The sequence below is a fragment of the Dermacentor variabilis genome, chromosome 2 (genome assembly GCF_050947875.1).
Source record: "Dermacentor variabilis isolate Ectoservices chromosome 2, ASM5094787v1, whole genome shotgun sequence".
Lineage (NCBI taxonomy): Eukaryota > Metazoa > Arthropoda > Arachnida > Ixodida > Ixodidae > Dermacentor > Dermacentor variabilis.
Window position 1 is genome coordinate 91,590,614 of NC_134569.1, and position 27,492 is coordinate 91,618,105.

At 51.6% G+C, this 27,492-nt stretch overlaps 1 protein-coding gene across 2 annotated transcripts in view; it reads left to right on the forward strand.

Moving 5' to 3' along the window:
* The window catches only part of LOC142572297 (growth factor receptor-bound protein 14-like), a 281,008-nt gene that overhangs the window by 23,351 nt on the left and 230,165 nt on the right, over positions 1–27,492 (forward strand). Inside the window, exon 1 of one of the 2 annotated variants that reach the window (XM_075681290.1) lies at positions 23,448–23,563. The exons of the other annotated variant lie outside the window; for it this stretch is intronic. The gene's annotated coding sequence lies outside the window, so the exon portion shown is untranslated. Of the gene's footprint in view, positions 1–23,447; positions 23,564–27,492 lie in introns of those variants that run through there. 2 annotated transcript variants of the gene reach the window in all.

Consider the following 27,492-nt stretch of genomic DNA (forward strand, 5'->3'; position numbering starts at 1 on the left):
CCTTTGTCTCGTCCCAGACGACTGTTTGAGGCTCTGTCTTTCTTAGAGCATCCGTCAGGGGAGCCGCGATATCAGAGTACCTAGGGATGTACCTCTGATAGTAGCCGGCGACACCCAAGAACGACCGAATATCGGTCTTGGTGCGCGGTTGCGGAAAGTCTCGCACAGCGGCCACTTTTATTTCAGAGGGGCGGCGACGACCCTGACCAATCACGTGACCGAGGTAGACAACCTCGGCCTGTGCTAACTGGCACTTAGGAGCCTTTACTGTCAAGCCTGCTTCGCGCAGGCGGGTTAGCACTGCCCGCAAGTGTGTCATATGCTCAGACCAGGATGCGGAGAATATCGCTACGTCGTCTAGGTACGGTAAATCGAATTCTTGCTGTCCCCGCAACACTTTATCCATGAGACTTGAAAAACAGTATGGCGCGTTCTTCAAACCAAAACTCAACACTTTAGGACGGAATGTTCCCATTGGTGAAATGAACGCCGCATACCTACTAGCCTCTTCTGTAAGTGGAACCTGCCAATAACCCCTGACAAGATCTAGGGTGGAAATAAACTGAGCGCTACTAACTTTCTCAAGGCGCTCCTCGATGTTAGGGATCGGATAAATTTGATCCTTAGTGATGGAATTAAGCCTGCGGTAGTCGACGCAAGGACGAGGTTCCTTGCCCGGTACCTCAACTAAAATCAAAGGGGAGGTATAATCACTCTCACCTGCCTCAATAACACCGAGCTGTAGCATTTTCTTTACCTCAGCCTCCATAATATCGCTCTGGCGGGGTGACACCCGATACGCCTTGGATCGTACTGGCTCTGGGGAGGTAAGTTCTATATCATGAGTAAGTACCGAAGTCCTACCAGGCCTCTCAGAGAACAGACCTTGAAACTCTTGTAATAGCTGGTGTAGTTCGGTTTTCTGCTCAGGCGACAGCGGTGCTTTACTGATAAGGTCACTAATGACTTGACCGGTGTCTTCCCTGTTCGTCACTGAGCCTAGTCCCGGAAGCTCGACCGGAAGCTCTTCAGGAACGTTTACCATCATGCACACCACTGCTTCCCTTTGTCTATAAGGTTTGAGCAGATTACAGTGGTAAACTTGCTGTGCTTTCCGCTTTCCTGGCAGACTTACCACGTAGTTAACGTCCGACAGTTTCTGAACAATTCGTGCTGGGCCCTCCCACTGCACGTCTAGTTTGTTGTTTAGCGATGTGCGCAATATCATGACCTCATCGCCAACCTCAAAACGACGGGCCCTGGCTGTCCGATCATAATAAACCTTGGCCCTCTGCTGGGCCTTTGTCATTGCTTCACCTGACAACTCCTGTGCCCTTCTTAAGCGTTCGAGGAGCTTAAGCACGTACTCCACCACGACTGGGTCGTCGCCCCTGCCTTCCCATGATTCTCGAAGCATGCGAAGCGGAGACCGAAGCGAGCGACCGTACACCAGTTCAGCTGGCGAAAACCCCGTAGCCGCATGCGGCGCGGTCCTTAAAGCAAACATCACCCCAGGCAGACACAGCTCCCAGTCAGTCTGATGTTCAAAACACAAGGCTCTCAACACGCGCTTCATGACGGAGTGGAGCTTCTCAACGGAATTCGACTGTGGGTGGTACACTGAGCTGTGTAACAGCTTTACCCCACACCTTTCGAGAAAAGTTGTCGTCAAAGCGCTAGTAAACACTGTGCCCTGACCTGATTGGATTTCCGCAGGAAAACCAACTCGCGCAAATATGGACAGTAGTGCATTAACTATCTCAACTGAGCTGAGTTCTTTAAGCGGCACTGCTTCAGGGAACTTTGTCGTTGGGCAGATCACAGTCAAAATGTGTCTGTACCCCGTGGCTGTTACCGGCAGAGGTCCCACAGTATCAATAACGAGCCGTCTAAAAGGCTCCGTAATGATAGGTACCAATTTCAACGGCGCCCTTGATTTGTCCCCTGGTTTGCCCACCCGCTGACAGGTGTCACATGACCTCACGAAATGGTCTGCGTCCCGAAAACACCCTGGCCAATAGTACTCTTGCAAGAGACGGTCCTTAGTTTTCTTAACTCCTAGGTGTCCGGACCACGAACCCCCGTGTGACAAGCGCAACAGATCCTGACGATAGCATTGAGGCACGATCAGCTGATCGAACTCCACTCCTCTGCGGTCTAGATACTTCCGGTACAGGACTCCACCTCTTTCCACAAAACGCGCAGTTTTCCTGGCGATACCTTCTTTGACATTGCAGCGCACGTTTTCCAGGCTGCCATCCTTTTTTTGCTCGGCTATCAAAGCCGTCCGGCTGACTTTTAGCAACCTATCAAGTCCGTCTGACGTAGGCGCGATGAGCAAATCAGTAGATAGCTCTTCTAACTTTCCCGCGTCGGGCGTTTCCTCTCCAGTATCTGGCGCCTTTAACGTTACAGACTCAAGTTTATTCAGTTCGGGCGTGCTCGGAATATCAGCTTGCTGCGCCTCTGACCCTTTTTCGTTGTTTGATAACGTCGGCCCCGCAACTACCGCCTTTGCAGCGAGCTCCCGAACCTTCGATCTGGTTAAGGCCAGAACACTAGCTTCCCCAAACAAAAGCCCCTTCTCGCGCAGGAGGTGATCGGACCTGTTTGAAAATAGGTACGGGTACTGGGGTGGCAGCATAGATGACACTGCCGCCTCCGTCTCAAGCGCTCCGAAAGGTCCTTCAATAAGCACTTTTGCTACCGGCAGACACACGCTATGAGCTTCCACGGCTTGCTTGATCCATGCGCACTCGCCCGTGAACATATGGGGTTCTACGTAAGACGGGTGAACTACATCCATCGTAGCTGCGGAATCGCGAAGCACTCGGCACTCTTTCCCGTTCACGAGGAGGTCTCGCATGTAAGGCTCGAGAAGCTTCATGTTCTCGTCAGTGCTGCCTATTGAAAAAAACACAACTTTTGGTGTTGTTTCCGGACACTGCGCCGAAAAGTGACCCGGCTTCTGGCACGTATAACAAACGCGCGCTTGCCTCATCTCGAACCGCTTTCTGCGTTCGGCTTCGGCTGCCGCCGTCTCCTTAGGTTCGGTCGCACTGCTTCCACTCGCATCCGCACTACGCGTGTTCCCCTTTGCTCTCATGGGTGTGAACTTCGGCCTCTCAAACTTCGAGCCAAATTCACCCTTTTGGCCGTCCTTAGCTCCGCGAGCCCGACGCGTCACAAACTCCTCGGCTAGCTCAGCGGCTTTAGCCACCGTACAAACGTCTGGCCTATCCAAGACCCAGTATCGCACGTTCTCCGGTAACCGACTATAAAACTGTTCTAGCCCGAAACACTGCAGAACTTTATCGTGGTCACCAAACGCTTTCTCTTCTTTGAGCCACTCCTGCATGTTCGACATAAGCCTATACGCAAACTCTGTATATGACTCACTTTTGCCTTTCTCATTTTCCCGAAACTTCCGACGGAACGCCTCCGCAGACAGCCGGTACTTTTTTAGAAGACTCGATTTCACTGTGTCGAAGTCCTCTGCCTCCTCTCTATCCAAGCGAGCGACTACGTCGGCCGCCTCGCCGGGTAACAAAGTGAGCAAGCGCTGTGGCCACGTTTCCCGAGAGAACCCCTGCTTCTCGCACGTTCGCTCAAAGTTAACCAGGAACAAACCAATGTCCTCTCCAAGCTTAAACGGCCGCATCAGGTCAGTCATTTTGAACAATACGCGTTCTCCTGCACCGTGTGCCTGACTTCCATTACGAGCGCGTTCCATCTCTACCTCAAGACGCTTCATTTCCAAAGCGTGTTGACGGTCACGCTCTTGTTTTTCTTTCTGTTCTTTAAGTTCGCGCTCTTCTTTTTCTTTTTGCTCTTTAAGTTCGCGCTCCTGTCTTTTTGCAGTCTCCCTCTCTTCAATGGTCTCAAGGCATTCCGACAGCTCGTCATCCTCAGCCTCTAACTCAAGAATAGCCTTTAGCAGTTCAGGTTTTCTTAGTTTGTCTGAGACATCCAGACCCAACTCTCTTGCAAGCTCCAACAATTTCGGTTTGCGCAACGACTTCAAATCCATGGCTGCTCTGAATGCTGCTTTCTCTACTGCTTACTATTGTCTTGCCGCAAACTAACCCGGCAGCAACGACAACCACAATTACCAGCTCTGTTTCTGACACTAACAAAAGCCTGGCAAAGCTCAGAAGAAGAAAGTCCCGCACTCACCAAACCTCGCAGCCAAGAGTCCAGCGCAGTCGTTCCGCTGCAGGCAACCAGTCGTCACACAGGGCTCGTTGCACTGCTCCCGGATCGTCGTTGAGCTGCTCAGCATACAGTCAACTGCATCTCTTCGCTGCTGGCCTCCGTTGTCGCGATCTCACCGCTGGCAGACAGTTGTTTGAAGTCGTAGGCGATCTCACCGCTGCCAACCAGATGTTTGGATCGCACCGCTGGTACGATCTGTTGGGAACTCGGCGCTGACGCCCGTGGTTGTACCTGGGTCGCAAGCCCCAAGGGTAGCGTTGGCCTGGCGGCCTGGGGTACAACTGGAAGCATCCGAAGGTCCCGGCAAAGCATGAGTCGACTGGTAACAACAAAACAACTTGTTTATTTTAACATCGCAAAGAGTTGGCGGTCAGGTTGACCGAAGTAGAGAGACGGGACAGCACTTTACTCAACAGAAGAAATCGGAGCCCTCCTTTTGGCGTCCGGGGCAGCTGTTTTTATACTCTCGCAGTTGAGGGCAAGAAGGAACCCCTCAAAAGACGAGCACGTGAATGTACAATGGGCTAATGGTGACGCACACTGTCGTAGCGCTGCCGTAGCACCATGTCGAGCACGATCTCGTAGCACCCTGTCGTAGCGCTGCCGTAGCACCATGTCGAGCACGATCTCGTAGCACCCTGTTGTAGCGCTGCCGTAGCACCATGTCGAGCACGATCTCGTAGCACCCTGTTGTAGCGCTGCCGGTCGGGCACAATGACTGTAATGAGAGGATGATCCCTGCTTTCGCAGCGCCTGGTTCTGGCACAATGACTGGAATGCGAGGGTGATCCTTTGCGGTCGCATCGCCACAGTCGCGCCTGGAAACACCTGCCGATGAGCGTTGCGGCGACGACGATCGGGCCAAAATGTCTGCCGCCCCGCCGCAGTCGCGCCGGCAAAACCACGTGTCGCAGGCGAAACGCAACAGGGGGTCTGCGGGGAGAGGTGCCGCGCGGTTTGTGCACGTGAAGGACCGACCGCGCTTCGACCTGGCCGTATCGTACGCTGGAGCTGCGGCGTCTGCGATATGCAGTCTGGAGAGGCGGGCGCGCGTTCCTTCTTTTTTTTTTTTTCTCGCTTCCATCTTTAAAAAAAAGAACAGTTGCTTCGTTAGCTTGAAGGCTCTTAGCACGACCTCACACCAGCCCCGGTAGCTCTGTCAGTTCTGCTTCTGAGAGCAAGTCGTGGGTTCGAGTCCTCTGCCTCTGCAGGTGCTGCACATCCCGAAAGGGGTCGGAATAGGAAGAAAACACTCTTGCACTCAATTTCGGGCGCATGTCAAAGAACCTCAGTTTGTCAAATAAAATCGAGCGTGAGAGTCTCCTCTATATAGGAGACATTTGGAACGCGCCTTTAATTGAACGTCTCGATCAATCGATTCAGTCAGTCAACCCTCAGTATTAGTAACCATCTCGTCGTCGTATACATAAAGGATCAATCGGCGCGCCAGCTACAAGTGGACGCCGTCTACTTCTGTCGCATACGTTCTTCTCGCCCCTTTATCATTCCTTCTCTTTTTCCCTCCACCTAGGTTGGGGTGCTGATGGCCCCACCCCGCCCAAATCGCCGGACAACTTCACTAATGTTTCCGCTCACTCACTCCTCCGCTTTTCAGCACCGTTCGTCAGCGCTTATTCGATGAGAGTGCACGAAGAAGCAATGTCGGGGACTACTTATACAGACTCCCAGCAACGTCAATGCGACATCGGAGGACTTTAACCTAATCCTAGCTAATCACAGCCGGGCCGTATTAAGCTGGCGCGCGCGTGCAGAGTCTATACCCCGGCTGTGAGCTAACTTTCTGGTTTACGACTCAAAGCTCGCGAAGTAGGCGGCTTAAACTGAGTATTTTTCTTCTTCGCTGTTTTGCAGCAGTGCCTCTCCAGTACTGTCCCCATTCCTAAAAGGAACACTAACTCGTAATACAGGCTTGAAACACTGGGGCATTTCAATGTCTTTATCTGTGCTATCGTTCCAGATGAGCTGGCGGCGGTTGTTAACAGAGCAGCTGGATTCGTGCTTTCCTTTTAGTCTTTTATAAGCACACGACGCCTGGAAGGCTGCGTAGACGTCTCTGGATACTTATCCCCACGTTTTTAGCGAAATTTATGGAGAGTGAGATGAGACAAAATAAAAGATGCGACCTGTCAATATAACGCGATTTGAATATCAATCCCCAGCGTGCAGACATGTGTATACTCCGCATACCTGTCCTACTTTCTAGCCCTGTCACGGTACGGTGGAGGAGTGCAGCGCCATCTGCACGCGCAGCGTATGTGGCGAATTGCACGTTTTGCATGTTTGCCGATAAAAATGAAATTATTACTATAAAACAGAGCCGACGCGGGACAACAAAGATGCAGTGGCTTATACACCTCTGTCCAACCGAAAGGGCAATTCGTATGGATGCGCTCGTTTCGTTGACGTCACCGTGAAGACGAACTTTTTTTCAATACTGCTTTCTCGCGAGAACTATGTTTTGAAGTGCGGATACACAGCTGCAGTGCGGTAAAGCGGGAGGAGCTTGTACGCAATTCTTATGTTGTTACCGATGTGGTCCATCACAAAAATACCTGGATACGCGCGCGCACAGGTACAGTGTTTTCTGCAGTACTTGACGTCCAGCAAGTCTGCGTATATATAGGTTCTTAAACACACACACACACAGAGAGAGAGAGAGAGAGAGAGAAAAGAAAGCAAGCAACGAAAGCACTTATACCAGACATACCGGCACGCACAACTCGCCTTGCTAGCATAGACAGTGCAAACGGCTCTCGCCGCGGCACACGTCGCCTTTACGCGATCTATACGAGGTTCCCACCACTGCACAGCCGCCGCCCGAAGATATGTGCATGCCCAAACGCGCGCGCTGCTGAAAACGACGAGCCGAATACTGGGGAGCGAATATATCGCCGGTGAAAAATCGCCGCTGTCGCGACGCGGGCGCGTCCGCGCCAAAGTTGGAAACGGCCTGGCGTCCGCGAAAAGAAGACCGCGGGAGATGGAGCGCGCGAATTTCTTGTCGTTCCTTTGGCTTTTCTTTCACTGCGCTCGGAAAGTGCTGCTATCGTGCGGTATTCGAATCGCGGTGCTCGCGCGGGCGTTACATACTCCTACCCGCCCCCCCCCCCCCTCTTTTTTATGTTCCAGGCGCCTCGGATTTCGCGGGCCTTGCGTTGATGTGTGTGCAGCCGTATAAACAAAAGGGTCTCCGCGTTCTCCCGCGGGATTTGAGCCGGGGAAGGTAATTGTTAGCTGCGACTGCACCCGGCAGGTTTAGGTAGAGCGGCGCCGGCGTAGGAGGTGCAGAGCGCCTTGCAATAAGAGGGGAGAAAGAGGGGGGCAGGCTACGGGCCGCATCCAGGCCTTATACATGGTCGTATGTACTGTCATGGTTGCACAGTCTGCGCAGCGTTTGCCTTGCCCTGGAAAGGTAGTCCAATGTGTACTGTTTGGATCGCACCGCTGGTACGATCGGTTGTTGGGAACTCGGCGCTGACGCCCGTGGTTGTACCTGGGTCGCAAGCCCCAAGGGTAGCGTTGGCCTGGCGGCCTGGGGTACAACTGGAAGCATCCGAAGGTCCCGGCAAAGCATGAGTCGACTGGTAACAACGAAACAACTTGTTTATTTTAACATCGCAAAGAGTTGGCGGTCAGGTTTGACCGAAGTAGAGAGACGGGAGAGCACTTCACTCAACAGAAGAAATCGGAGCCCTCTTTTTGGCGTCCGGGGGCAGCTGTTTTTATACTCTCGCAGTTGAGGGCAAGAAGGAACCCCTCAAAAGACGAGCACGATCTCGTAGCACCCTGTCGTAGCGCTACCGTAGCACCATGTCGAGCACGATCTCGTAGCACCCTGTTGTAGCGCTGCCGTAGCACCATGTCGAGCACGATCTCGTAGCACCCTATTGTAGCGCTGCCGGTCGGGCACAATGACTGTAATGAGAGGATGATCCCTGCTTTCGCATCGCCTGGTTCTGGCACAATGACTGGAATGCGAGGATGATCCCTATGCGGTCGCATCGCCGCAGTCGCGCCTGGAAACACCTGCCGATGAGCGTTGCGGCGACGACGATCGGGCCAAAATGTCTGCCGCCCAGCCGCAGTCGCGCCGGCAAAACCACGTGTCGCAGGCGAAACGCAACAGACCGCCCCGCCGGGGGAAGGAGATCCCGATGGACAGGGGACTGCATCCGCTGTCCGGAGGGATGTCGCTCGATGATGCTCATAACCGAAGTCGGGCGTCCCTCGACGTTTCTTGAGCGCAGCGCACAGAGAAGGCCTCGTTCTCTCGTTCAGGTTCGCACGGGACACTGCAAAGTGACTTCGGGAGAGTTCACATTTTTGTTCTCGTTCCCGGCAAGCGTTAGAACTACGCTGAAACTCAACCGCTCAGTCAGCAAGCACGGCACAACCCTCACTAAGCCCTGCCAGGCTCTTTCCCCTTTTTATACCACTGCCTAGTTCCTTACAGTAGTCTAGCATCACTCAGAACGCGTCCACAAATTGGAAAATTGCACTAGAAAGCATATCATCACTTTGAAACACTAAACAAAAGCAATATGTTAAAAAAAATCCTGCCTCAGGAAGAAAAACATCAGTAACAAACAATTTTGAGGCTGATTCCTACGTTAGGGGCTTCGACTTAAGCCATCGGCGTTACCGTTGAGACTCCCCTTTTTGTAACGCACCTCAAAGGAATATTGTTGTCAAGCGAGGCTCCAGCGCAGGAGGCGGCCATTTTTGGGAGAGATGGTCTGCAGCCATTGGAGAGGGCAGTGATCCGTCTCAATGATAAACCTCGAGCCGGCTAGATAGCATGACAATTTCTGAACGGCCCACACGAGACATGCACACTCTTTCTCGGTGGCGCTATACGCCTGCTCACGACTGGTCAGCTTACGACTAGCATACAGGACGGGGTGTTCTACTTCTCCATTTTCCCGTTGGCACAGTACAACGCCCATGCCTCGCTCACTAGCATCGCACTGAACAATGAACCCTTTTGTATAGTCTGGCGATCGTAGCACAGGCTGGCTTGTTAGGGCACTCTTTAGGGCGCTAAAAGCTCTTTCCTTTGTCTCGTCCCAGACGACTGTTTGAGGCTCTGTCTTTCTTAGAGCATCCGTCAGGGGAGCCGCGATATCAGAGTACCTAGGGATGTACCTCTGATAGTAGCCGGCGACACCCAAGAACGACCGAATATCGGTCTTGGTGCGCGGTTGCGGAAAGTCTCGCACAGCGGCCACTTTTATTTCAGAGGGGCGGCGACGACCCTGACCAATCACGTGACCGAGGTAGACAACCTCGGCCTGTGCTAACTGGCACTTAGGAGCCTTTACTGTCAAGCCCGCTTCGCGCAGGCGGGTTAGCACTGCCCGCAAGTGTGCCATATGCTCAGACCAGGATGCGGAGAATATCGCTACGTCGTCTAGATACGGTAAAGCGAATTCTTGCTGTCCCCGCAACACTTTATCCATGAGGCTTGAAAAACAGTATGGCGCGTTCTTCAAACCAAAACTCAACACTTTAGGACGGAATGTTCCCATTGGTGAAATGAACGCCGCATACCTACTAGCCTCTTCTGTAAGTGGAACCTGCCAATAACCCCTGACAAGATCTAGGGTGGAAATAAACTGAGCGCTACTAACTTTCTCAAGGCGCTCCTCGATGTTAGGGATCGGATAAATTTGATCCTTAGTGATGGAATTAAGCCTGCGGTAGTCGACGCAAGGACGAGGTTCCTTGCCCGGTACCTCAACTAAAATCAAAGGGGAGGTATAATCACTCTCACCTGCCTCAATAACACCGAGCTGTAGCATTTTCTTTACCTCAGCCTCCATAATATCGCTCTGGCGGGGTGACACCCGATACGCCTTGGATCGTACTGGCTCTGGGGAGGTAAGTTCTATATTATGAGTAAGTACAGAAGTCCTACCAGGCCTCTCAGAGAACAGACCTTGAAACTCTTGTAATAGCTGGTGTAGTTCGGTTTTCTGCTCGGGCGACAGCGGTGCTTTACTGATAAGGTCACTAATGACTTGACCGGTGTCTTCCCTGTTCGTCACTGAGCCTAGTCCCGGAAGCTCGACCGGAAGCTCTTCAGGAACGTTTACCATCATGCACACCACTGCTTCCCTTTGTCTATAAGGTTTGAGCAGATTACAGTGGTAAACTTGCTGTGCTTTCCGCTTTCCTGGCAGACTTACCACGTAGTTAACGTCCGACAGTTTCTGAACAATTCGTGCTGGGCCCTCCCACTGCACGTCTAGTTTGTTGTTTAGCGATGTGCGCAATATCATGACCTCATCGCCAACCTCAAAACGACGGGCCCTGGCTGTCCGATCATAATAAACCTTGGCCCTCTGCTGGGCCTTTGTCATTGCTTCACCTGACAACTCCTGTGCCCTTCTTAAGCGTTCGAGGAGCTTAAGCACGTACTCCACCACGACTGGGTCGTCGCCCCTACCTTCCCACGATTCTCGAAGCATGCGAAGCGGAGATCGAAGCGAGCGACCGTACACCAGTTCAGCTGGCGAAAACCCCGTAGCTGCATGCGGCGCGGTCCTTAAAGCAAACATCACCCCAGGCAGACACAGCTCCCAGTCAGTTCGATGTTCAAAACACAACGCTCTCAACACGCGCTTCATGACGGAGTGGAGCTTCTCAACGGAATTCGACTGTGGGTGGTACACTGAGCTGTGTAACAGCTTTACCCCACACCTTTCGAGAAAAGTTGTCGTCAAAGCGCTAGTAAACACTGTGCCCTGATCTGATTGAATTTCTGCAGGAAAACCAACTCGCGCAAATATGGACAGTAGTGCATTAACTATCTCAACTGAGCTGAGTTCTTTAAGCGGCACTGCTTCAGGGAACTTTGTCGCTGGGCAGATCACAGTCAAAATGTGTCTGTACCCCGTGGCTGTTACCGGCAGAGGTCCCACAGTATCAATAACGAGCCGTCTAAAAGGCTCCGTAATGATAGGTACCAATTTCAACGGCGCCCTCGATTTGTCCCCTGGTTTGCCCACCCGCTGACAAGTGTCACATGTCCTCACGAAATGGTCTGCGTCCCGAAAACACCCTGGCCAATAGTACTCTTGCAAGAGACGGTCCTTAGTTTTCTTAACTCCAAGGTGTCCGGACCACGAACCCCCGTGTGACAAGCGCAACAGATCCTGACGATAGCATTGAGGCACGATCAGCTGATCGAACTCCACTCCTCGGCGGTCTAGATACTTCCGGTACAGGACTCCACCTCTTTCCACAAAACGCGCAGTTTTCCTGGCGATACCTTCTTTGACATTGCAGCGCACGTTTTCCAGGCTGCCATCCTTTTTTTGCTCGGCTATCAAAGCCGACCGGCTGACTTTTAGCAACCTATCAAGTCCGTCTGACGTAGGCGCGATGAGCAAATCTGTAGATAGCTCTTCTAACTTTCCCTTATCGGGCATTTCCTCTCCAGTATCTGGCGCCTTTAACGTTACAGACTCAATTTTATTCAGTTCAGGCGTGCTCTGAATATCGGCTTGCTGCGCCTCTGACCCTTTCTCATTGTTTGATAACGTCGGCCCCGCAACTACCGCCTTTGCAGCGAGCTCCCGAACCTTCGACCTGGTTAAGGCCTGAACGCTAGCCTCACCAAACAAAAGCCCCTTCTCGCGCAGGAGGTGATCGGACCTGTTTGAAAATAGGTACGGGTACTGGGGTGGCAGCATAGATGACACTGCCGCCTCCGTCTCAAGCGCTCCGAAAGGTCCTTCAATAAGCACCTTTGCTACTGGCAGACACACGCTATGAGCTTCCACGGCTTGCTTGATCCACGCGCACTCGCCCGTGAACATATGGGGTTCTACGTAAGACGGGTGAACTACATCCATCGTAGCTGCGGAATCGCGAAGCACTCGGCACTCTTTCCCGTTCACGAGGAGGTCTCGCATGTAAGGCTCGAGAAGCTTCATGTTCTCGTCAGTGCTGCCTATTGAAAAAAACACAACTTTTGGTGTTGTTTCCGGACACTGCGCCGAAAAGTGACCCGGCTTCTGGCACGTATAACAAACGCCCGCTCGCCTCATTTCGAACCGCTTTCTGCGTTTGGCTGCCGCCGTCTCTTTACGTTTGGTCGGACTGCTTTCACTCGCATCCTCACTACGCGTGTCCCCCTTTAATCTCATGGGTGTGAACTTCGGCCTCTCAAACTTCGAGCCAAATTCACCCTTTTGACCGTCCTTAGCTCCGCGAGCCCGACGCGTCACAAACTCCTCGGCTAGCTCAGCGGCTTTAGCCACCGTACAAACGTCTGGCCTATCCAAGACCCAGTATCGCACGTTCTCCGGTAACCGACTATAAAACTGTTCTAGCCCGAAACACTGCAGAACTTTATCGTGGTCACCAAACGCTTTCTCTTCTTTGAGCCACTCCTGCATGTTCGACATAAGCCTATACGCAAACTCTGTATATGACTCACTTCTGCCTTTCTCATTTTCACGAAACTTCCGACGGAACGCCTCCGCAGACAGCCGGTACTTTTTTAGCAGACTCGATTTTACTTTGTCGAAATCCTCTGCTTCCTCTCTATCGAAGCGAGCGACTACGTCGGCCGCCTCGCCGGGTAACAAAGTGAGCAAGCGCTGTGGCCACGTTTCCCGAGAGAACCCCTGCTTCTCGCACGTTCGCTCAAAGTTAACCAGGAACAAACCAATGTCCTCTCCAAGCTTAAACGGCCGCATCAGGTCAGTCATTTTGAACAATACGCGTTCTCCTGCACCGTGTGCCTGACTTCCATTACGAGCGCGTTCCATCTCTACCTCAAGACGCTTCATTTCCAAAGCGTGTTGACGGTCACGCTCTTCTTTTTCTTTCTGCTCTTTAAGTTCGCGCTCCTGTTTCTCTTTTTGCTCTTTAAGTTCGCGCTCCTGTTTCTCTTTTTGCTCTTTAAGTTCGCGCTCCTGTTTCTCTTTTTGCTCTTTAAGTTCGCGCTCCTGTCTTTTTGACCTCTCCTCAATAGTCTCAAGGCATTCCGACAGCTCGTCATCCTCAGCCTCTAACTCAAGAATAGCCTTTAGCAGTTCAGGTTTTCTTAGTTTGTCTGAGACATCCAGACCCAACTCTCTTGCAAGCTCTAACAATTTCGGTTTGCGCAACGACTTCAAATCCATGGCTGCTCTGAATGCTGCTTTCTCTACTGCTTACTATTGTCTTGCCGCAAACTAACCCGGCAGCAACGACAACCACAATTACCAGCTCTGTTTCTGACACTAACAAAAAGCCTGGCAAAGCTCAGAAGAAGAAAGTCCCGCACTCACCAAACCTCGCAGCCAAGAGTCCAGCGCAGTCGTTCCGCTGCAGGCAACCAGTCATCACACAGGGCTCGTTGCACTGCTCCCGGATCGTCGATGAGCTGCTCAGCATACAGTCAACTGCATCTCTTCGCTGCTGGCCTCCGTTGTCGCGATCTCACCGCTGGCAGACAGTTGTTTGAAGTCGGAGGTGATCCCACCGCTGCCACCAGATGTTTGGATCGCACCGCTGGTACGATCGGTTGTTGGGAACTCGGCGCTGACGCCCGTGGTTGTACCTGGGTCGCAAGCCCCAAGGGTAGCGTTGGCCTGGCGGCCTGGGGTACAACTGGAAGCATCCGAAGGTCCCGGCAAAGCATGAGTCGACTGGTAACAACGAAACAACTTGTTTATTTTAACATCGCAAAGAGTTGGCGGTCAGGTTTGACCGAAGTAGAGAGACGGGAGAGCACTTCACTCAACAGAAGAAATCGGAGCCCTCTTTTTGGCGTCCGGGGGCAGCTGTTTTTATACTCTCGCAGTTGAGGGCAAGAAGGAACCCCTCAAAAGACGAGCACGATCTCGTAGCACCCTGTCGTAGCGCTACCGTAGCACCATGTCGAGCACGATCTCGTAGCACCCTGTTGTAGCGCTGCCGTAGCACCATGTCGAGCACGATCTCGTAGCACCCTATTGTAGCGCTGCCGGTCGGGCACAATGACTGTAATGAGAGGATGATCCCTGCTTTCGCATCGCCTGGTTCTGGCACAATGACTGGAATGCGAGGATGATCCCTATGCGGTCGCATCGCCGCAGTCGCGCCTGGAAACACCTGCCGATGAGCGTTGCGGCGACGACGATCGGGCCAAAATGTCTGCCGCCCAGCCGCAGTCGCGCCGGCAAAACCACGTGTCGCAGGCGAAACGCAACAGTACGCGGGGAGACTTGTATTACCTGTGGGGGTGAGTGCACATAGGCTTCAGGGCAGTGCCTCTTTCCCCTTCTTGGGAAAGAGAGTAGGAAGAGCAGAAGAGGAGCAGCACACGCGCCGGAGCTCTGTCACGAGCACGTGGGAAATCACGTGTATTTTTATTACGCCTTACGCAGTGTTGACTTATGCCGGAACGTAGAAGACACACGCACTAGCTTATTTTATATGTTTCATTGTTGGATCTTGTTTTCTTTTGTTTTGTTCGTTCTTTTAAAATGACGGCGAAAGATTTTAGTCACCTCATGGTGGCGACGGTCACTCTTTTTCTCATGGCAATGAGGAAAATGACATTAGCGCTCGAACAAAGATGCGCTCGCAGTTTCGAGCGAGTCTCATTTCAAACGTTAGCCTGCTGCGCAATTACGTTTCTTTTTTTCTTGTCAGCACCGTAGAAGCCGTGCATCCATGGACGTTGTACGCCTAGCGTATACATAATTTCAGGAGACATTTGCATAAGTGGCTCAAATTCGCTGCTGACCGAATTATACCCCACGTATAGGGGAATGAGATGTCGCAAGCCTCATATTCCCATTAACGTAACGAAAAGAGAGAGAAAAAAGAAAGAAATATTTTCATTCTCTGACTCCCCCGCAACGCTATGTAGTCCGGTTTTATCGATAAACAATTAACGAGGCCCAAGCGGACGCTGTCAAAGTCCATGACGTCACGACGAGCTAGTAACTAACAGTTACTAATGCACTTCAACTGATCTTTTTCTCCTCCTTGTGTCTCTCTAATGCGTCACTGTATTATACCCGTATACAGCTGTACCCACACTGCCAGGTTAATCGCACCTTGCGAAGCACCGCTGCTGCAATATGCCCTAGCGCGCGAGCTCGTTCTTGTTTTCGTTCTTCAGGCGACAGTTTGCCCTCGTGCGCATACTTCCGTCCAGTTTCTCCTCCCCAAAGCTTTCTGTGCCCGCCTGGCTGTCTTTGTTTACCGACCGCGTGACATACATAACCGCGGTCGCAGCTGCCGTGTCATGGATGCGTGCATGCGGGACGTCTCCGTGACACAGTTCGTTCCTGTCTTTATTACAATCTATTTTTTTTTTCTTTCCTGGGCTCGTGCCGCCCCCCTAATGCTGCCTGCGCACGGCCACGTATAATACGCCCGCTGCGTGCCACTGACTGAAGCGATTATACGCGACCCGCGACTGTTTACGTTTGCTTCCACTGCTGCGGCCTCAACCTGTCGAGTGTACGGTGGCGTCGCTGATTCATGCGTGCGTGTGCCGCCTTCGTTCGCGGAAAAAGGCACAATCGTTGCGCGGTTAACGGTAAACCGTTCGAAGCCCCGGTTGGCCGCACACTGCCGGGCTTCACTGCGAGCATCGCACGCGTAATGCGAAGACGGTGGGATCGTGCCCCACCTGCGGAAAGTTGTTTTTTTCATCCACTTTCATTGGCATTAACTTATAATTCCTTTCATTCAATTAGTAAGTACAAGTAATCTTCCCTATGTTGTCCTTGGCGTCCTTGTTTGTTGGCTTCTCATGATATGATTAGTAAAAAATCCGGCCCCCCGGTGAACCCCCTCTCTTCTCATCCACGCTAAGGACATTGTTGAAGTGAGGAGCTTCTTCTCATCGAGAACGAGGAGTACGGGATTTATTTACAATATCTACATGAAGGGTGGAGAACGTTACTTTTCATCAGTCTAGAATGACTGAAACGAAACACACCGAAGAGCCGAGCTGCTCAAAACCCCCCGTCTGTCCTCCCTGCCGTCGAACCTTCGTCCAAATTGCAGCATTCAAAGTCGTCCAAGGACCCGCCTTTGAGGGCGAGAATTCAAACACTCACTCCCGCAGTTTTGTTTCACTGTGCACACCGAACGGAGTGGCCGGCGCCTCGTAGACAGGGGTTGTCCGGCTTGACTCAAGCTGGCACGTCTTGGTTCCCGAGCTGACACCGCAGTTAGCCGCCGCGTCTGTCAGACGATCGTGACGATTACCGGAGCGCGTGGGGGAACGCCGTAGAACACCCTTTTCCAGGAGTTTGCGTTCTCCAATTGGTCCGTGAAGGCGATAGCGAACCAGCTAACGATACTCGGTCCGCCAAACATGTCTAGCCTTACTTGTGCCGTAGCGCTGTGCGAAGGGGTGCATTGTTATGGCTTCACGAAGCGATTCATCGCAGCGGGGACGTAGAGGCCAGAAGGTCACTATCCCCGCTGGCTGATCGTAACAATATGTCCCTTTCGCCGTCCTTTGTCCAAGTTCGCGCCATTAATTAAACGTTACGGATCAACACCAACTAGCCCGGTCGCATACATTACCGATGTGGAAAAAAAAAAATGTGACGTGCGTGGCTGTCGTGCATCCGTTCGGGAGCCCGCGTCTCAAGAGACGAGGCGATGGCGTGATGGGCGGCAACCTTCGTGATGTCGAATAAATTTGCGCCGTTACGTGAGAGTGCCGCTCGCCCCGGGAACGAATGCCCGCTTTACGCCGCGAGCTTCGCTTGATTTATTTCCTTCTTCCTACTGATTCTGTCGGCTCGTAACGAGCCTGCAGAAATATTTTTCTCTTCACAGAATTCTCCCTTTTGTTGCACCTTTCTTCGCCCTCGAATATTTGCGCAATGCGCGATAATCTGCGTGTCGCTGCCTCTGGTTTCGCCGCGCTGTTATGGCCGTCTGGAATCTCTCGTTTAATTCTTTCTTCCTTTCTTTTTCTTTATGCTGCCGCCATGACGTCTTTCCTCGGTTCTTTCTCTTCTTTCCAGCCGTCCGCCACTCGGTGATCACGATTGAAAAGATACACGGCTGAAAACGAGAGGCCGGCCGAGAAAAAGGGAGAAAAGTAAATATCGCGAGCCATAAATCTCTTCGATGCAGCGCTTGTCGTGTTTGTGTTTCTGTGAACGGATTTCCGTGTACTGTGTATGCGCTGTTGCTGCTGTACCCTCCCGACGCGCGTGGCGTGTTTGAGAATCGTGCAATGAAAGGAGGCCCCTTTGCCCGCTGCGCCGCCTGCTTAATTAAATGTGGCTGCGCGAAGCAGTGCCTGGCCATGAGGGAACCAGTTGCATTCCTTCCCAAGTTGCATGCAGTATATCACTGTCAGCGTCGCGATCGAACTTGCCAAGAGGCGAAACGCGAGAACACCCGTGTGGCTCTTAATCAGATCGTGGTTTTCGCACGTAAAACCCCCATAATTTAAGTACCCACCTTCTTTTTCCTTGCATGTGTAACGAAGCGTCGTGGATATTAGTTAAAGCGATAAAGAAGGAAATAGAAATACTCGTTGTGGTCAGGCGCTTCTTCTTTTCGAACTCTTTACGCACTACTCTCCGAAAACAGCGCGTATCGAATTAGCATCGAGCGGGGAAAAAAAAAGCAGCAGCTGACGGCGGAACGATTTTCTTTTTTCAACCGTCAACGTATTGACTTCATAACCACGCGTGCGTGCATGGCTTACGTGTCAACAGTTTTAGCCATGATAGAGACATAGGAGTCATCGGCCCTTTCAGCGCGTCGAAGCTTGCCCCCCTGTTTATGGAGTTTCGCTCCTTCCCGCGGATTCATTTACACTCGTAGTTGCCATCAACGTCATATCAATGATACACAGCCGCAGTCACCGGTACCCGCCGTGGTTGATCAGTGCTATGGTGTTGGGCTGCTGAGCACGAGGTCGCGGGATCGAATCCCGGCCACGGCGGCCGCATTTCGATGGGGGCGAAATGCGAAAACACCCGTGTACTTAGATTTAGGTGCACGTTAAAGAACCCCAGGGGGTCGAAATTTCCGAAGCCCTCCACTACGGCGTACCTCAGAATCAGAAAGTGGTTTTGGCACGTAAAGCCTCTTAATTTAATTTAACAGTCACCGGCGCGGAAGCATTCCATGCAACGCTGCTTATCGCGCTGTGCTAACGCCAATAAGCCGGACATGCAAACAGAGAATAGTGGCGGTGGTAGTAGCAGCAGTAGTCGTCGAAGTAGTAACTACAGCCCGAAAGGGAGGAGAAGGGTAGGGAAACGTTTGCTCTGTGAAATGCGACGACCAAAAGTGTATAGTCTGCCCGAGAGCGTATAGGCCTAGCTGCGAGCGTAAAGGTAGATATCTAGCTTCGCGTAGGCATGTTATACATTTGCGGCATTAGTACTTCGAGCGTGAGATCGCCCTATACGTTGCTATAAGATGCAGTCAAGAATGGTCGACCCAAGGATATCGCTGGGAGCCAGCTGCGTTGGCCTGAGGAAGGTGAGTGTCCTTGTCGAAACGTTGCAGCTCCGGCGACGTCTCTTGTTCGACCAGTGCTGATCACCGCAAGTATCCACCCACCTATATATATATATATATATATATATATATATATATATATATATATATATATATATATATATATATATATATATTCATTTAGCGGTTTAGCTTTGAACTGGATTGGCTACCTAAGCCGTAGCCAGCCGAAACCATTGATGTTTTTTTCACGTTTAGTGCGTTTAGTTGGCTCCACAGCCATAGCTAGCCAGAACCAGAGCCAGCCACAGCTTCAGCCGTACTAGGCCTATTCGTCCTGGCCTCAAGGAAGTGTGCGCGTGCTAGTTAACCATGAGCGGCAAACGAAAGCGCCTGACACTCGACGAAAAACGGGACATTTTACGTTGGCTGGACTCCGGGCAGCGTCAACTTGACATTGCAAAGGTATTTGGGATCCCTGCATCGGTCACTGTCTACGATTAAGAGCCTGCGCTTGCTTATTTCAGTTTAGTGAACTTTCACTTTAACAAACTTTTCCCTGGGGTCCCTTGAAGTTCGTTCAAGTGAAATTTCACTGTATTCAAGCCCAACGCTCTTTGGAACAGGCTGTCTGCATTTGATATCGAGCCTAACCAAAGTTGTCTGCAGTCACAGCGGGCTTTTTTTATAACGGCGACATTAATTTTCGCGGCGCGAGACGGCGCAGTTCAATTTCAGGGTTTAGTGTAACTATAATTTTGATTTTATCAGGAAAGAAGCACTTCTGGAACCAGACAGCCACGAACGGAGAAAAAGCGCAAGTTATTGCACTGCGCACGTTGCTCCTACCTGACGCGGCAAGTAAACGGCTTCTGTATACGTACTGCGCTGTTCGTAATTCAACGAGTGCAAGCGGTGTATGCAGACGGAGACGGGGGGGGGGGGGGCGAAAACGGGTCGTCTGACGTACGTATACTGCTCATGCACGCCAATTAGTAGTCTCTGTAGTGCGGTTGTGTGCCTGCAGTGAACGATGAGCTTGAATAAATGTGCGCCGATATGCATATGTATGCGTGGCAAACGCCAGTGAGGCAAACACGCGTGCACGGTTATATATAAGTATAATACGCGTTCTTGCGGACACCGCCGCCGCCAGTGGCCTCTTTCTTTTTTTTGCGCATCCGCCCATCTTTGCATCTTCCTGCCTTATTTTTTTTTTCTTTTAGTGACAGTCTGCGCAACCGATGCGGACACGTATATACTTCCGTCTAAACGTTTCATGCTGTCATTTGGACTTCTTGTGCAATTAACACTTGCGCTCGTTCGCTGTGCTACTGTCGTGGAGTGTGTATACGTATAAGCCAACATACATGGCGTTTGTCGTAGGTATGGTGGTCATATATAGCAAAAAATAGATTTGCGAATTGGGCGGGCTGGAAGGTATTCGTGAGGACCAGCGCGCAAGTATATAGAGTACAAGAACGGGAAAGCACGGACCAGCGCCGTCGAACAACTGAGCGTTTACTGGAGACTCGGGTAGATCATATACATAATTATATACAAGAAGGAATGCTGATAACAAGAAGGTCATAAACCTCCTTGTCTGTTAATCACAGACGACGATGGCACAATTATAATCTCTGACATTCATTAAAAAAAATACCGCTCAAGCACTCCGTACAGATGGTTACGCAGGGAAGCTGAAACGTGCGGCGCCGGTGTTTTTCACTGGGTTAATCACGACGGTTCATTAAACGACGGCTTGGTAGGCTGCCGTATTCTCGGTACGCAGTTGCTGCTTGCGCTCAGCTGCACGAGCCTGTTCTTGCGCCCGAGTGGCAGTATCGGCACGGCGTAGACGAGCTTGTTCTCGGTTCTGTTCGCTGCGTTCCTGATCGAAAGCTGCCTGTTGCTCAGGAGTACGTATGACACGTGGTCTACCCATTTCGGAGCCGGAGAGAAACTGCTGCGCACGGGCTCGGCTGTGGCGGAGAGCAACGACGTTACTACTGGCGCAGCCAATCGCGCACTCTCGCTCTCTTTTTCGCGCATACGTGTGGGTTTCCGCCGGAGGAGTTGTCGGGCGTACAGGCAACAGACGGACGGACGGACGGACGAATCGGCTAGCCATAGACAGCTGCGCTCTAAAAAAAAGTGTCAGAGCAGCCCATGGCTTTACTCAGACATCCGCCTTCACATTTCGCGCAGTGTAATAATAATATTTGGGGTTTTACGTGCCAAAACCACTTTCTGATTATGAGGCACGCCGTAGTGGAGGACTCCGGAAATTTTGACGACCTGGGGTTCTTTAACGTGCACCTAAATCTAAGCACACGGGTGTTTGCATTTCGCCCCCATCGAAATGCGGTCGCCGTGGCCGGGATTCGATCCCGCGACCTCGTGCTCAGCAGCCCAACACCATAGCCACTGAGCAACCCTCGCGCAGTGTCGTATGCTTCCGTAAGTTCACGGCATATTTTTGTGCTCGTGCTCAACCAAAGCGGTGGTCGTGTTAGTGAAAGCAGTACCACCACGTCATTTCTTGAAAGCGCTTGACAGCGCTTGTCTCCACCGGAAGATATGATCACGTGTTTGCAACGCCCGAGAGACTTCGCGTATGCCGTCTTGGGAGCGCAGTTGTCGTCGTGCTGCCGTTGTTGTCGTCGTCATCCTTGCGCCGCTTGTCGGCGTCCCTGTTTCGTCCGCCCCGCTATATATATATATATATATATATATATATATATATATATATATATATATATATATATATATATATTGATGGGGCGAAAGACACACGTGTACTTAGATGTATGCGCACGTTAAAGAACCCCATGTGGTCGGAATTTCCGGAGTCTCTCACTACGGCGTGCCTCATAATCAGAAAGTGGTTTGGGCTCGTAAAACCCCAAATTTAATCAATGAAATTAAGCCACAGAAAGACGGTGGGAAGGGCCAGCTTAGCCCTAGAGCAGATGCCTGAACAATTTCGCTTCAGAAGAGCGAGTCACCAGCGCCCGTGGTGTTTATATAGGTTCGTGACCTCCGAAATCCCGCACAAGCGTGATTGTACAACATGGCCGATGGCCACGTGGTTCTCGGCTTTCTTGAGAGTAATGTCTTTGCGGGCAGTCTAATCCAAGTTCTAATCGTAATCCATGTATGCGCGTCACTTTCGGCATCTCATCTTCGCACCTCTGTAGTGACGTGCTGACGGCGTCATTATTTTTCTGTCGGAGAAGCAGCTGTTTCCTCCTCCTTCTCGCCCATTCCTAAATTTACCCTGCTCATGGTCGGTCGCGAGTTACACGTATCAGTAAGCGTACCAGCGTGTTGCTGCTATCGAATGCGCGAAACTCTTGTCGTCGCTATGTGCTCTGCCCCCATCTCTTCCGCGTGGCGTTTTGCCAGGCGCGTCGCGGCCGCCGCATCAGCGAGACTTCAGCAAGTCGTAATAAAGGTTATTTCTGGCCAACTTCTCCGCCGCGAGAGCTATGAAGAACGCGATGTATCATGCTTCGCCGGGGAGAACACTTCGCGCATTGTAACTGCCCTGGTCAGATGTGCGCGTCGTTGATGAGTGCTCTCACGGGAAAGCTGACGCACGACTGCGCGAGCAACGTCTTCATTATATGGACTGAAAAGCAGCTGCGTTTAGTTCACTTGAGTGCGTGCCGATGGAGGGAGAGGTGCCTGTGTGTTTGTTTGCGCGACCGCGCGCGTGTATATTGTGATTGTTTTAAACGGTGATCGTCTTGTTGGCTATTAATCATGTCTTTGTCATCTAAAATTATTACTTTGAAACTTCAACGTTCTCTTCTTTTCTTTTTTTTTTGGGGGGGGGGGCGGTTGTGCTGAACTTCCAGTCATTATAAGACTGTTTGTAAGGACTACTGCTGCTGTTCACCGTTTTCAGCGCTCGTCTTTTGCTCTTTCGGTCCGCAGCAAACTGCCTCCCGCCAGAGAGTGACAATTTGATTCATACGAAGTACTCTATCCTGTAGTTGTGTTTTAAGGTTGGTTATCGGCAGTTAAGCATCCAACGCATTGGTGTATCACACACGTGGTGTTAAGCACGCACCGCATAGCAGAAATAAACGGATAGACGAAGAAGTGTGACCAGGATAGCATGACTGAAAGGAGGAACAAAGATCGCTGTGGCCTGTGTTACGTCTCGATTTCTGAGTAGAGCCAGGAGTCGCCGCCGATGGTAGAGCGAGCTGCCGGGCGGAGAGGCGTCGATCGGCCTGAGGCTACGCGGGGAGGCCCTTTTCGGGGGCTGTTTACGAACTCGCCGCCTGTCTTTCATTCGTGCGGTGTATGCTGGGCACTTATTTGGGTGTCTCGTTTTCAGCTCGCCTTCGGAGGAGGACGACGCTGCTGCAAAGAGGAAATGTGGGCGGGGTGGGGTGGATGCTGCCGCGAGATCAAAGCACAACACGCGCATCGGCCTTCCCAACTGGAGCGAGCCGGCGGGATAAACAGCGTGGGCCTGCAGGCTTGCTGCTGGCGAGTGGGGGATCGGCGGCGTGAAAGCGGAGAACCCTCGTGCGGCTTTTGGCCACGCGAGGTTTCGGTTTTCCGCGTCGGCCGCAGCGCCGACGCAGGAACGGCGGCGGCAGCGTCGGATGACCTCGTGCCTTGCCTGCTGCGTGCCACGCGACGCGTTGTTTTGTTTCGCGTCGTGCGCGGTGTGTTGCGCTCTCTGCATCATTTATTTCTTCCTTCGACGGCAGAGTTTTGGTTTCGCTCGCATTGTCCGCGTGCGCTGCGTGCGTAGAAAAACTGCGTGGCCATCGAGTGCAGAACGGGAGAGGAAAACAAGGTTTCGATCGCGCCGTATCGATGTCGGCAAGAACTCGCGGGGAAAGCCACCAGCGCAGCAGAGAGGGTGAGTATAGAAGTATACATATAGTGTTTGTTTGGCCTGGCACTGTTTTGAGGACCGGCGTGCGTGCACTTGCATGCGCGTATATGTGTGCCCGCGTCTGTGTTTGGGGGGGGGAGGGAGGGGGGCGTGTGAATGTGCGCGTTCACGCGAGCCTTGCAAGTGGCGCGTGGATTATTACACCACACGGTGCATGTCTTTGTGTACTTTGTGATCGTGCGTAGCTCGCGCAGCTGTGTGTACCTAGCTTGGCCTCGCGCTGTCTGTCACTCCCATTGTTGTCTCGCGCTTGCCTGTTTATCGGACGCGGTCCATCGTCCGCGGCGCTCGTGTTCTTCCCGTCGAGGTCGCGAGCGTGTCTCGCCGCATGGTTTTCTGCACCGTTCGAGCCTGCGCTTTGCTCTGGAAACGAAGCTCGCGTGCGTATATGCACGTCGCCGTGATTTCTGCTTCGCTCCGTAGCATGTATGCGGGGCATGTCCGGCTCTTCCACTGCGCACACTGACCCGGCTTCGCTGTTTCGGACATTTCGTTATACACTGAGTTGTGCTAGTCCGTCGCGCCACCCATGCGCTGAAACGATGCAGGTATGAGTGCGAGCGAGAATAGACAGACGGTCGCCGTGACACCGCGTTATTCGGTCATGTCACGCCGTATGCGACGAACAAAGAAACCTTACAGGCAGTAAGTACACTGTGGTTGCATATCAGGCAAACTGAGAGTACCGTATAAGACACGGTGGCAGACTCGCAAAGTGGTCAGAATGAATCCGGAACCTTTCGCTGCGACAAGCATCTCATAGTCCCTATGCCACTTTGAGATACTTAATCCCTTTGATCGTGGTTCTTTTCTGTCACGGCTCTATATAATATGCTCCTGCATCGGTAACGCTGTCGCAAGGTGTATGACTGACCAGAAGAGTTCGTCTCATCTTCGAACTACGTCGTTTGTCAGAGTTTATAAATATTCGGAGCGGGGTGTGCTACGTGACGAAACCTTCAATGGCGCTTTTCCACCGATTCAGTATTCATGCTATAAACGGAGGCTGCTCTCTTAAGCGCATTTGCTTTCCATTTCCTGAACTCGGCCGTATTGGACTTCAATTTTATCCCTTTCGCATCGGTTTGCACTGGCGCCTCCGAGATCCGTATCTCAAATGTCTCGGCGGCGGCTCGTACGTCGTATCTCTGAAGTGAAGCTAATTCAAAGTGTAGCAGTTGTACAGTACATACTTTAAGAGAAGGGCAAAAGGCAAAATGCCTGACGAGGCCCATCCCCCTACAAACAGTCGTGGCATTTGACAGAAAGCAGCAAGGACACCCCACAACACAGCGAACATGGAGCAGGGTCAGTTCCACGTTATGAAACGGATTCGCATTATGAATCTTAGACTGCGATTGCAACAGCGCGCAAGCACACACTTGGTGATTATACCTTATTGCGGGGGAGGGGGGGGCTCTGTAGCGATGATATAACACGCGCTGTCCGACCTATAAGAGCCCCGTGTACACTGTAAGCAAAAATTAGCCGAGATGGGAGTTTTATCGGCTTATCAGCCCCAATACCTCCCATGCCCCAAGCATTTACTCCGTCATAGCGGAGTGAAGACGGCACATGTCTTCATTATACTCCGATAGGTTAGGAACGGAGTATAAAAACGACATGACACGATTATACTCCGCACGGAGTTTCAGGTCACGTGGTTGGAAACTCCCCACGGAGTTAATAGCGACGTGCGTGCGTGTGTCAGCGCGCGTCCGTGTGAACCTTGTGAAGCTCCAGTGCCTTCGTTGGTTATTTCATGTGATCATTTGCCGAGAGAACGTATCATCAGTGCACCGACTAGCTGCAACGATCGTTTAGTGTTTTGTGTGAACGTGTCAAGGTTATTTGCACTCGCTGCTCAAACGCGCTGGTCGTCTTCCCTGGGTTGTACGCTTGAATATCCGCGATAATATTTTCGGTGTCCGAGAATACGCCAATGCGACAAGATGTCGTGCGCCTGTGCAAGGCATGTTTAGGCTGTGTACAGCCGCTCAGTCTACGAGATCGCGCTGTTTGTACATTGAACGCAAAACAAGTCGTGGTATACAACTGTCGGTGGCAGTTCACAAACTTGAGCAAATTGCAGCAGAAAGTGCGACTTCTTCGTCACAGCGACGTTTGCTAATCGAAACAGACGACGAAATGTATCACGCTGCCTCCTCGTTGCGTCGTCTGCAGCTGTCGCTGCCGCTTCCCTGGCAATGCTATTGCAAAACCCAGTACCCAGTGTCCAATACAACGCCGGATTATGGGCCTGTGTCGCGCGGTGCATGCTGGGGCGCTAGTCAGGCACGGCGTACTGGTGCGAAAAAGAGCTCTAGCGCGTTAAATACGCGGTGCCCGGAAACGTATATATATTTTTATATTACAGAAAGTAATAAAGAACGTACTAGGGAAACAAAAAAAAAATAGAGATCGGATAAGGAATCGATCGACCGACCTTCAGATCCCAAGCGCGGTGCTTTACCACTACGCCATGACAGCAGGTGGTACCCGATGGATAATTTACCATATTTTAATTTGGCAGAGAAAGGTCTCTTACAGATAGTAAATGTGTTTTTGCCCAGCAACTAAAACTCACGCCTGTACCAGAGAACTAAAGTTGCTGTTCTTATTGAGTAGTATGCTTGCAAGTGTCACGACATCGATTTGCACTTGCGATAGGTACTTTAACTACGAAAAAAGTCCTAAATTAACCGCCGACCCGGGAAGCTGTATGGGCTGTTACTACTGATTTCGATAGCCGTTTCTTGTTCTTTAGGCATGGGATATGCAACGTTTTCTAAGTTCAATGATGCGATTCAATTGACACGTCCGTTTAGTCATATATCTTCGTCAGAGAAGCGCAGGCTAGTGCTGGCAGCCTTCGGCGACAGCACGTATACTTAATTGTGTTTATGACGCGTCACATCAGCGCGCATCGCTTCTTGTACTGGCACCGTAGACACGAAAGAAAAAAAAAAACAGTTTATTTAAGAACACCAATGCGAAAGTTGAAATATGGAGTGATTTATCCTTGTTTAGACTTGTTGATTCCTGAGCCCAGACGCGCCGATAGCGTGCAGACGGACTCGGCGGATACGCCTGAGCTTCCGTGGGGACCACTCCGTGGTGGGGAGCGATCTCGGCGCGGGTAGCTGGCGAAAGCTAAAATGTGTGTATTTGAGCCCCAGAACCTTCTTTTAGTACGATAGGGAAAGTGGAAGCGCGCGAATCGCCTCAACTTCGTTGTTGGTGCGATAATATCAATCAGCGGTAGGCTTCGAACTCGGGGTCCGTTCGAGTGCGTCTGAACAACTGGATTTCATGTCCACTCCACAACACTGCTACAAATCCCAGTCATATGTTACGCGCAAACTACTAAAAAACGCGGCGTCCTCTGCGTCTGCGTGATTTCGTTCAAGAATTTAGCTATCCGCCCAGTCAAAAGGGAAAATGCAAGAAAAACGAGAGTGATCTTCAGTGTCAAATGTGCATGTATAAACAGGGCAACTTACGAACCTTTGCACCAAGCTGCGACACGAAATAGAGTGTTATGACCACAAGATATAACGTTATTTAGGACAAGAGACTAGTATCAAGCGATGAAATTGTATAAAGCATTTAATATTCAGCAGCAATCGTCCTCGCGCACTGGAACCAGCGCGGCACAAACACACCCAGCGCAGTTTCCAGTGCGAACCAGCGAACTGCAGCGAGAACCAGCGCCTGTACAGCACAAACCAGTGCGCCCGAGAATCATGGCAGTGGAACCAGCGTCTCGTCCAGTGGGACCCAGCGTTCTCACGTGTCCCAGTCAGTCCCAGCGAGCGACAGCGTCTCCATGTGCGATCCAGTGTCAAAAAACGTGCTGGTTTCACACTGGAAGGCACTGGAAGCAACAGACT